General features: G+C 45.4%; 1 long non-coding RNA gene across 2 annotated transcripts; it reads right to left on the bottom strand.

The window, feature by feature from the left end:
• Nucleotides 1-7,545: 7,545 nt before the first annotated feature.
• LOC147365253 (uncharacterized) lies at nucleotides 7,546-10,118 on the bottom strand. 2 transcript variants are annotated; one of them, XR_015133763.1, is made up of 3 exons: nucleotides 9,935-10,118; nucleotides 9,448-9,553; nucleotides 8,564-9,098 (listed from the first exon to the last, which is right to left on the bottom strand). It is a non-coding gene; the product is annotated as an uncharacterized LOC147365253 (long non-coding RNA). The 2 variants fall into 2 exon arrangements; XR_015133762.1 differs by lacking the exon at nucleotides 9,448-9,553 and having other exon boundaries at nucleotides 7,546-9,098.
• Between the last annotated feature and the right edge of the window lie 2,017 nt (nucleotides 10,119-12,135).

The raw sequence follows: 12,135 nt of genomic DNA, 5'->3' as shown, positions 1-12,135 counted from the left end.
CTCAGTCACATCCGACTCCTAGTGACCCCATGGACTGCAGCCCACCAGGCTCCTCCGTCCATGGGGTTTTCCAGGCAAGAGCACTGGAGTGGGGTGCCATCGCCTTCTCCACCCTGACCTCACACCATGCTATAAAACTACAGTAAACGAAACAGCCTGGTCGTGGCACAAAGACAGACTTAGAGATCAACAAACGGGACAGAAAGCCCAGAAATAAACCCACACAGTTACGGTCAAATAATCTGTGACAAAGCGGGTAAGAATACACAGTGGAGAAAAGAGTCTCTTCAATACATGATGCTAGGAAAACTGGACAGCTACATGTAAAAGAATGAAATTAGAACACTTTTCTAACACCATATACAAAAATAAACTCAAAATGGATTAAAGACCTAAATGTAAGACTGGGTACTATAAAAGTCTTAGAGGAGTACTTAGGCAGAACACTCTTAGACGCAAGTCACAGGAATATCTTTTTGGATCCACTTTCTAGAGTAATGCAAACAAAAACAAAAATAAGCAAATGGAAACGAATTAAATTCAAAAGCTTTTGCAAGCAAAGGAAACCATAAGGAAAATGAAAAGACAACCCACAGAATGGGAGAAAAAACATCTAAATAGACATTTCTCCAAAGAAGACTTACAGATGGCCAAAAAGCACATGAAAAGATGCTTAACATGGCTGATTATTAGAGAAATGTAAATCAAAACTATATCAAACTATCATCTCACACCAGTTAGAAGAGCCATCATTAAAAAAATCTATAAACAATAAATATTGGAAAGGATGTGGAGACAAGGGAACCCTCCTACACTATTGATGGGAATACAAATTAGTACAGCCACTATGGAGAACAGTATGAAGCTCTTGAAAAAACTAAAATAGCAATACTGCATGACCCTTAAAAAACTAAAAACGGAGAGCTACTACATGACCCAGCAATCCCATGCCTGGGCACATACCCAGGGGAAATGAAAATTCGAAAACATCCATACACCCCGATGTTTATTGCAGTACTCTTTACAATAGCCAGGACATGGAAACACGCTAAATGTCCATCAACAGAGGAATGGATTAAGAAGATATGGTACACAAATACAGTGGAATATCACTCAGACATAAAAAATAATGAAACAATGCCATTTGCAGCAACATGGACGGACCTAGAGATGCTCATACTAAGTCAAGTAAGCCAAAGACAAATAGCATTGTATCCAACATATGAAATCTAAAAAATGATACGGATAAATTCACAAAACAGAAACAGACTCATAGCCTTAGAGAACAGACTTGCAGTTACCCAAGGGGAAAAGTGGAGGGGGCACAAATTAGGAGGTTGGGATTAACATATCCACACTACTATATATAAAAGTAGATGATCAATAAGGACCTACTGTATAGCACAGGGAACTCTGCTCAATACGCTAATAACCATCTAGGAAAAGAATCTGAAAAAGCACAGATATAACTTAATCAATTTTCTGTACACCCGAAACTAATACAACACTGTAAACCAACTATACTCCAATAGAAAATAAAAATTGCACAAGAAAAGAGAAAGTGCGCCGCCTTTATTTACAGCCTGCTGTGGTTCGTTGTTTTTTAGTCGTTAAGTTGTCTGACTCTCTTGCGACCCTGTGGACCATAGCCCACCAGGCTCCTCTGTCCATGTGATTTCCCTGGTAAGAATACTGGAGTGGGTTGCCATTTCCTTCTCCAGGGGATCTTCCTGACCCAGGGACCGAACCCATGTCTCCTGCACTGGCGGGTGGAGTCCTTACTGCTGAGCCACCAGGGAAGCCTCATAGCCTGCTGACTTTTGTCAAAAAAGCAGTTAGGTTTTTTTGTGACATGAAACTGCCACATTCAACCGTTTAGAATAAAATAGTGATTTTAACCTCTATGGGAGACACTGTGACGACCACTCCTATTGCACAGACAGGGAAACTGAGGCAAAAAGAACTGAACCTTCCTAGGTCTCATGGAGCTGGGCTTCATTCCTGGCTATCTGGGCCACATGGAAGTGTCACAGAATACAGGCACCATGGCTTGGAGCTCACCAGACAGAATAACAAAATACAGAGAAAAAGGAGGTAGTTGGGTGTAGAAAACTGCATCCCGTAACTCTGACGAGACTTCTGCTGTTAAAGGCAACGTATGATTCCGTGCTTCCTAAGGGAGGAGGCTGGTGGGGGAGGGGAGGGGCGCCAGCAGGGGAAGGCAGTTCTCACTGCTAGAGCAAGGGACAACCCAAGAACCCAGCACCATCTCCCCAAGGGGCACGCTGACCAGGAGGGACCTCTTTGGATTCAGTTTTTAGAGCAAAAGCAGAGGTAATAGTCATGAAGGTCAAATCACACCGTTAAGGTCAGAATTTGGTTTGGGGGAAGAATATCAAAGACTTGACCCCAGGAGTGCAGCTTCCTGGTGATTTGTCTTAACACAAGGAACCTAGAAATGAGAAAGTGCTTTGAGGCGTCCAACGATCGGATCTGAATTTGAATCCCTGTCTGCCCCTCACCTGGTGGGTGACCCTACGTCGGCTAATTAATTATATCATTTTACACCAAGGCTAAGTGGCCCCTGGAGCCCTTTTCTATGTTTAAAAATTCCAGAAGAACTAATATTGTAATTATAGGGACTTCTTGAAAAAAGCCAAAATTGATTTCTAATTTGTAAAGAATCAGGTCTGGCCTCATGGGATGTGGCTGGACACTTCACTGAGTCCTCTCACTCCACATCATTGTTGATACAGCTGATCTTACTTGGATCTTAGGATTCTTTACAACTATGCTAGAAATTGGAGGGTAGGAGGGGTGATCAGCGAGTTCCAGAAACCTCACATGATAAGTGTATCATGAACATTTTCTCATGCCCATACTTATAACACTACCTCACACTTTTAATGCCAGCATAGTATTTCAAAGCATGCAGGTACCATATTTGTTTAAAAGCAGTATATTTGTCTTTTTGTCCTTTTAAAGGTAATACTTTTGGGGTTTCCCTGATGATGCAGTGGTAAAGAATCCACCTGTCAATGCAGGAGACACGGGTTTGCTGCCAGGTCTGGGGAGATCCCATATGTCTCGGAGCAACTAAGTCCATGTTCCACAGCTACTGAGCCCATGTGCTGCAAATACTGAAGCATGTGAGCTCTAGTGCCTGTGCTCTGCAACGAGAGAAGCCACTGCAATGAGAAGCCCTCACATTGCAACTCAGGAGTAGACCCAGATCACTGCAACTAGAGAAAAGCCCATGCAACAACAAAGACACAGCACAGTCAAAAACAATACATGAATTAATTTAAAAATTTTGTTCTAAAATTAATACTTTTTTCCCATTGCTGGTAATTCTGTAATGATCAGCGGGGTCTAAATACATTTGTAAATAACATTTTGTATGATAACATTGTGCACTACACATTCACAGACAGTATTTTGTATGAGGACTTGGAGGAATTACTGCATGAAATGTATGTACGTTTGACATGTTCATAGGTACTTTCAAACTACTCTTGGAAAAGAAAAAAAAAATCACTTTACTTCTAACAAGTGTATGAACATGTCTATTTTTCCAAATCTTCTAAATAAGGCCATTTACCCTGTGCCTATTATTCTACATACTGATTCTTCTTATTGATTTTCAAGAACTTTTTGTATATTATGGACACATACCCTTTGTCAGTTATGCATGATGGTACAAATATTTTCTCTGGTCTATTACTTATCCCTTATCTTCATTTATATTTTGACATGCAAAAGTGTTTGTTTTTTTTTATGGCTTCTGAATTTAATGCCTTGAATAGGAAGTCATCTTCCTTTCCAAGAGTAAAAGAAAAAAAAAGTATCCTGTATTTTTCTAATGCTTTAAAAAAATTAAAAGTACTTTTTTGAGGGATCAAAGCATTAACTGGGGAAGGCAGTACATAGTCATTGTGCTCTTCACCACAGCACCCTTTCGGTTCTCTTCTCTTCACAGCATATGGTAGGATTTCACTTCCTGCACTCCTTGTGGTCAGGTGGGGCTGTGTGACTAGCTCTAGCCCTAGTTGTGAGCAGAATCGATGGGGTCACTTCAGGACCAAGCACTTAATTGCTAATGTAAGACCTTCCAGTCCATGCCCAGCCCTTCCATGGCAACGTTTGAGATGGTGGCTGCTTCATCAGCTGGTGCCTGTGCTATTTTAACGAGCAGAGCCACCCTACCAACATGCGAACAGACATGTGCCCCGAGCCATGCCTCAGCCTTCAGTGTGTTAGGTCATTGAGGTTTTGAGGCAGTGTATTACCATGACGCAGTATAGCCTATTGTGGCTGATATCTTTGCTTTTTTTCATATGAACAGCTGATTATTGATTTTCTATTTTTAAAAAATAGGCCATCTTTTCCTGCTGATATAAAATGCCATGCTTATCACTTCCTCGATTCTCATATATTCATAGGTATATATTTTAGTATATACCTATGGCACCCCACTCCAGTACTCTTGCCTGCAAAATCCCATGGACGGAGGAGCCTGGTGGGCTGCAGTCCATGGGGTCGCTGAGAGTCGGACACGACTGAGCGACTTCACTTTCACTTTTCACTTTCATGCATTGGAGAAGGAAATGGCAACCCACTCCAGTGTTCTTGCCTGGAGAACCCCAGGGACAGGGGAGCCTGATGGGCTGCCATCTATGGGGTCGCACAGAGTTGGACATGACTGAAGCGACTTAGCAGCAGCAGCATGAACCTATGAACCCTCTGGTGGCTTGGTAAAGAATTTGTCTGCAATGCAGGAGACCTAGGTTCAATCCCTGGGTCAGGAAGATCCCCTGGAGAAGGGAATGGCAACCCACTCCAGTATTCTTGCCTGGGTAATCCCATGGACAGAAGAGCTTGGTGGGCACTAGTCCATGGGGTTGCAAAGAGTCGGATACAACTGAGCAACTAACATATATTAGTAACTGGACTCTTGAGTTACATTCATCAATCCACTTGCCCACTCTTCTACCAAAATCAATTGTTTTAATCGGTAAAGCCTTATAACATATTTTGATGTTTTGAAGAATAGGTTTTCAAGTTTATTTTGCTTTTTTTTATGAATTTACTCTTTAGACAAACTTCAGAATTAAAACCCCATTAGAATATAGGTTAGAGTTACATTGAATTTATATATTAATTGCAGGAAAATTTCTGACTTTACTTATGGAAGCTTCCTCACCTATTTTTCATGTATTAATCTGCTTATACTTTAATATTTTTTGAGCTTCTATGTGTGTCAAGCATTTTGCTGGCACCAAAGATAAAAGATGAACAGGGCACAATTCTTTCCAGCTAGGTTCAAAGTCTAGTGGGAGACACAGACAGGCAAGACCATCAATACTAGTCCTAAAAGGAGGTGCAAGGCGTGGTAGAAGCCCAAAGACAAGGTGTAATGAAACTGTCCTGAGTCTGAAGGGGAGTTAGCCAGGGAAAGGGCCTATTGGGCAGGTGGAAATGTATGAACAAAGATTCCAGGTGGGGCTGTGGCAGGAGAAGGGGGGGAAGGTGGGAGCTGCCTCCGCTGTGCATAGTGTTACATATTTTAGGCTTGGTCTCCAGAACAGTAGGGTGAGGCTGACCCCATGGCCTTAGTGTCGCCTGTATTTGGGGGCATGGTTTGCTAATTTACCCGAGAAGGAGAGGAATATCCCATAATTCCCATATTGAGGTGCTTCCCTGGTGGTCCAATGGCTAAGAGTCCACGCTCCCAATGCAGGGTGCCCAAGGTCTATACCTGGTCAGGGAACTAGATCCCATGCTGCAAATAAGAGTTCCCATGCGGCAAGATCTCGTAAGCTGCAACTAAAGATCCCACAGGCCTCAACTAAGACACAATGCAGCCAAATAAATAAACGTATTTTAAAAACGTCCATATTTAATCACTTGGCCAGTTTGGTGCATGATAAGTCGTTTCAGTTGTGTCAGACTCTTTGTGACCCTGTGGACTGTAGCCTGCCAGGCTCCGCTGTCCATGGGATTCTCCAGGCAAGAATATGGAGTGGGTTGCTATGCCTTCCTCTAGGGGATCTTCCCAACCCAGGGGTCGAACCCACTTCTCTTTTGTCTCCTGCATTGGCAGGTGGGTTCTTTACCCCTAGCACAACCTGGGTAGCCAGTTTGGAGCATAAGCCAATTCAAATGATATCAAATGGCTAAGCAAAAAAGAACTAAGACCTACAAAAAACTAACATCTGTTGAGCACCTACTGTGTGCCAAGAATCTTCATGGTATCAGATTCATGTTGTCAGTGTCTGGACAGATATTTTCACATAACAGAAAGCCTCGCGATAACCCAGTTTCTGCAGGTATGATTCCCACTTGACAGAGAAGACAGACAAGGTTCTGAGAGTGTAGGTGATTCCTCTGAATCACCTAGTTCTCAATCAGGTCCAAGAACTAGTGAGCAGCAGAGCTGGGACAGGACAGCAGGATCTTGCCTTTTCAAAACGAAGAGTCTTTTGGCCCCTCCACAGCTGCGTCTCGTTAAAAAAGGAGCTAGTTCTCAGCCTGGGGAGGAGAGAGAAGGCTCCTTCTTGGCCAAGTTTCATTTAATTTTCCATCAGTAGGTGTCAACTGTGAACTAGTCAGAAATGCTAAAATAACAGCTTAAAAACATAGGAACAGAAATGGAAATGTAATTTTAGTGTGCCTCACCAACCCCCTCCTGAAAATAAGTGCAGCTTTTGGAGTATCTGTTACAGAAATGTAACACTTAAGGACTAAACTCACAGGAGTTGCTGGCGATGTGCAATTTAGCAAGTTGGGCTGTTAAAGAAGGAGGAAGAAAAAAAAAAAAAAGACTCCACAGGCAGAAAATTGAAAACAAAAGGAAACAGAGAAAAAAAAGCTACAGAGCACTGCTTCCTCTGATTGTAGTCGCTCCTAATGGCCTGGGAAATAGCCTGTTGAACTGAGACAGTCTTGCCTCTGAGAAACATTAACTCAAAGATGGAGCCTTGGATGGAAAAGGAGGCTGGCTTTGGTCAATCAAGCATCAAGGCCTTTGACTGACAAATTACCAAGGGCTCATTCAGTGCCTACCCTGGACTGGGAGATGTTCTTGGACCAGTGGGGTGTTTCAGATTAAGGGAAGGCAGGGATTCCTCCCTTAAGGGATTTGCTGTTTGAATTTGGATACAGCACCCATTAGGACCAATGAAGTGATAATACAAATGCAGGACAAGATCCAGAGACACATAGGAACACATCTCAAGCTGAGAGGAAGGATGTCGCACAGCTCTGGTTTGGGCCACTTGAGGAAGGGGACATGGAGAGAAAACATGGGGTCATGGCTTAAAAATAAGATCTATATTCCTGTCTCAGTTCTGGCCTGGATTTACTATGTGAACGGGGCCAGGCTACTTCACCTTTCTGAGTCCCAGATTTGTTACATGTTGAATAGAGGAAGTTGGGCAGATGGCTTCTAAGACTCCTTCAGGCTCTGACACCCGAGTGTATGAATGAGAATGATTAGTAAGGCTCTTTTCAGTTGCCGGTAACAGAAATCCAACTTCAACCAGCTTAATCAAAAAGGGGGGCATTTATTGGAGTAATTGTGAAGGCCAAGGGAGTTCTACGATCAGGTTTGGATGGATCCAGGAGCTGCCAGAAGTTCCTTGAGCTCGGTCTCCCTCCTGCTCCACAGTGGTTTGTGTTTTCTTCTCCGTGTGCTGGCTTGTCTCTCCATCACGGGGAGACAGTCTTTTTTGGATGGTCCCTAGTGGCTCAGCCCCATCTAAACCAAAGGGAATGGGTTTCTTCCAGAAGAGAAAGTTTCAGGTACCAGCTGAGTCGAAAGGAGATAGGATTCATGGCAGTTTAAAGTGACTGATGACCTCCACGTGGGCCTTGAGTGCATTTCGGGTTCAGATAGAGGTGGAGAAGGGGAGGGGCATCCCTGCAGGAGGGCAGCAGAGTTGTACCTACGGCACAGGCCTGACTGGAACCTTTGTGGGGCCCAAGACAAGAGCCCAAATGGAGGCCACAGGCCATATGGCTAAATATTAGAGAGTCTTAACTCCCACTATCAATCTGTTAAACACACCTCTCTGCTCATCTGGACCCATGGGCCTTCATGATGACCTGAAGGCAGGTTCCTGTTCAGAATTTTCACCATCTTTGGAATTTTGCACTGGGGTGAGATGGAGCAGAGGAAGCCTGTAGCCTTTCACTTTCTCTTTTCACCCCTGACTCCCTCCCACATCGAATAGACACTTCAGCACACACACATCCAAAGTCTGAATCCTTGCAAATGGCTGGCCTGAAGTGCACATGCTGACCCTCCCTATTCACCTTCAGGGGATTGCCTGGAAAGAGGCCTGTGCAGGCTGTGGAAGGAGGTTGGGGCTGTCTGAGCAGTGAATTCTGCAGCTCCAGATGTTGAAACGTGGCACTGAGATAGGCTAAGACCTGAGATTCTCTACTTGTGTGCTTGCACCTGGACAAACGTCTCCTCAAACAACAATACAAAAGAATCTATAAGGGACTACAAATAACTGCACGCATGCGCAGTCCAGGCAATTATGAACAATAAGATACAAAAAGGCCATAGACGAACTCCCATTTCTGAGATGCGGGGAGCAAAAGCAGGGTGCTGTGTGTGATCCCTGCGCTCAGCACCACCAAGGGGGTGGGAGACCACCTAAGCCGCCCCTTCACCTGACCCAGACCCACCGATTCACCCCACCTTTATGCCACTTAAGGAAGGAGGCCGCCCTCCTCAGAGAGTGGAGAGCAAGCAAGGGCGCCTGTTGCCTGTTTTTGACCCATCTGCAGCATGAGTCCCAGGAAAGCCGAGCCTGAATTTCTTGTCTTGCCTCTTATCAATTGCTATTGACTAAAGAGCCCAAGGACCTGGGTTGGTAACAGCATTGAGGGGGTATGTGGGCTCAGGTGGACACTTCCTTGTGATCCCATAGACTGCCCACTCCAAGGAGAGGGGTGTGGGCAGAGAGGGGCCACAGGAAGAGCTGAGTCCAGGGCAGCGGCCTTCTTGCCCAGGTGGAGGGCTGGTCCTGGCGGGGAGCCAGGAGTCGATGTGTGTCCACGTGGTGAGTTAGATCTGGAAGGGAGAACTGGGAAATAAAATTGAAAATATATTTAGGCTTAAATGAGGATGGCACTGAATTTCAGGCTACAGAGACCGCATTTGTTTCTATGGACACTGGGGAGGCTACGGGGACTTGAGGACCCAGGGCCAGAGTGACCGCATTGATCCCACATCTGGGAATGTTCTTCTCTCCTGCCCTTGGGGACTCACAGGGGCTGCTTCCTGCATCTGCAACATCCTTCACCTCAGGTTCCTTGAGATTTAGCTTTGCTGTGAGAACAAGTCCTTTGGGGGAACATTTCCCTGAACCCCACCCCCACCCAGCCTGAGTGGTTCTTCCCTTGGACTCCTGGAGCCCCTGGGGTTTTCTTCACCAGAGAGCGTATCACATGGACCCAGCCTCATTCCAGCAGCATAGGGACTTCCAGCCACCAGTCTTCTCCCCTACCCCCACCAAATGTTGGCAAAGGAAGGAAATTACTGCAAGAAATACACGGGAGGTGAACTTAACAGAAAGCATGTTGTGAAAAGTAGCTCATGTACTTATCTCCTCAGAGACTTGGTATTCCTGCTGCTGCTGCTAAGTCACTTCAGTCGTGTCCGACTCTGTGCAACCCCATAGATGCCAGCCCACCAGGCTCCCCCGTCCCTGGGATTCTCCAGGCAAGAACACTGGAGTGGGTTGCCGTTTCCTTCTCCAATGCATGAAAGTGAAAAGTGAAAGTGAAATCGCTCAGCTGTGTCCGACCCTTAGCGACCCCATGGACTGCAGCCCACCAGGCTCCTCCATCCATGAGATTCTCCAGGCAAGAGTACTGGAGTGGGGTGCCATCGCCTTCTCCGTGGTATACCCGCACTCACCTTTAAAAATATGTTTAGAATCCGACTGCTTTCACAACCTCTATCGTGACCGGCCTGAGACCAGCAGTTGCCATCTTTGTTCACCTGGATTGTAATCAGGCCTCTCTTAATTGGCCCCCATCCCCTCTCAATCTATTTTCAACTCAGCAGCCTGTTAAATGCTAAATCATGTCATGGGTGATGGTTTCCCAGCTCAAAAGGAGTGTCAGAGTCCTTATAAAAAGGTCTAGAAGATCTTTATCTTCTAGATCTCTAGACTTTTTATAAGTGGGGGGGGAGGAAGGGGTGAATTAGGAGATTAGGATTTTAAGATTGACACATATACATTCTTGATAGTAGTGTTAGTCGCTTGGTCCTATCTGACTCTGTGAGACTTCACAGACTGTAGCCCGCCAGGCTCCTCTGTTCGTGGGCTTCTCCAGTCCAGAATACTAGAGTGGATTGCCATTCCCTTCTCCAGAGGATCTTCCTAACCCAGGATCAAACCCAGGCCTCCTGCATTGCAGGCAGATTCTTTACCGTCTGAGCTCTAGGGAAGTCCACACTCTATTGATATCATGTATAAAATGGATAACTAATGAGAACCTACTGTATACCTCAGGGAACTCAGTGCTCTGTGGTGACATAAATGGGAAGGAAATCCAAAAAGGAAGGGATATATGTATACCTATAGCGGATTCACTTTTCTGTACAGTAGAAACTAACACATCATTGTAAAGTGACCATACTCCAATAAAAATTAATTAGAAAAGATGTCCAGAAGGAGCTTACGTGCAACGGGATTCCCTGGGGCTCTTAGGAAATGCAGATTCTGATTCAGGAGGTCTGGGGCAAGGCTTGAAACTCTGCATTTCTAATAATAAGACACCCCACTCCCCATGGATGTGATGCTGCACAGACGAGGACCACATTGTGAGCAGTGAGTCTCCGGGAGGGTGCCCCCTCTTCTGAGTGCATCTACTACTACCCTTGCCCTCATTCCAGGGTAACATCTGTCCCTGTTTGCCCGGGACTGCCTTGGTTTTATTTATTTATTTACTTTAAAAATTTATTTATTTATTTATAGCTGCACTGGGTCTGCATTGCTTCAGGGGCTTTTCTCTAGTTGCAGAGAGTAGGGGCTACTCTATAGTTGTGGTGTGCGGGCTTCTCATTGAGGTGGCCTCTCTTGTTGCGAAGCTCTGGCTTTAGCAGTTGCGGTTCCTGGGCTCTAGAGCACAGGCTCAGCAGTTCTGCAGGGGGTTAGTTGCTCTGTGGCACTGCATGTGGGAACTTCCTGGATCAGAGATTGAACCTGTGATTCCTACATTGGCGGCTGATTCTTTATTACTGAGCCACCAGGGAAGCCCCTGCTTTGATTTTAAAATAGAAAGTCCTACTCCTGGGAATTCCCTCCCTGCAACTATCTGGTCACTCCCCAGCCCCTCCTCTCAGACTTACTTCCTCCCAGGCCTTCCCTCCATCACCACCTCTCAGCAAGGCATTCTCCTTGTAACTGCTCCCTCCCCGGCTTGCATCCTCTGCTTGTTGCTCTTCCTGTTCGTTTTTCCTCTTAAAAGTTATCACCCACTAGCACGCTCTTTTATATATTTATCTCATTGTGTTTCTCTCCGCTAGAAAGTAAGCTGCACAGAGCTGAGGCATTTTCTCTTGTTACTAAAGTACCTGCGAAGCCTATAACACAGCCAGGCACAGAGCGGAAGCTCCATAAAAATTTTGAAGCATTAGGGTCTTCCCTGGTGGTCCAGGGGCTAAAACTGCACAATCCCAATGCAGGGGGCCAGGGTTCAATCCCTGGTCAGGGTACTAGATCCCCCGTGCTGCAGCTAAGAGTTCATGTGCGTGGTGGCAAGTCACTGCAGTTGTGTACGACTCTCTGAGATCCTATAGACTGTAGCCCACCAGGCTCCTCTGTCCATGGGATTCTCCAGGCCAGAATACTGGAGTGGGTTGCCATGCCCTCCTCCAGGGATCTTCCTGACCCAGGGATTGAACTCGAGTCTCATGTCTCCTGCATTGGCAGGCGGGTTCTTTACCACTTGCCCACCTGGCGTGCCACAATGAAGGATCCTGAAGGCTGTAACTAAGATTCAGTGCAGCCAAATAAACAAATACTTAAAAAAATTTTTTTTAAGGATTAAATAACTGCCTGAGTCTCCAAATCAGTGCTTCTTAGACTTGGATGTACACATATATCCTCT

The sequence above is a fragment of the Bos grunniens genome, chromosome 10, assembly GCF_055505025.1.
Source record: "Bos grunniens cultivar Pamir isolate PY7600 chromosome 10, Bosgru_T2T1.0, whole genome shotgun sequence".
NCBI classification, from domain to species: domain Eukaryota; kingdom Metazoa; phylum Chordata; class Mammalia; order Artiodactyla; family Bovidae; genus Bos; species Bos grunniens.
The sequence above is the reverse complement of the archived record's forward strand: the minus strand, read 5'-3'. Positions and strand labels throughout refer to the sequence as shown.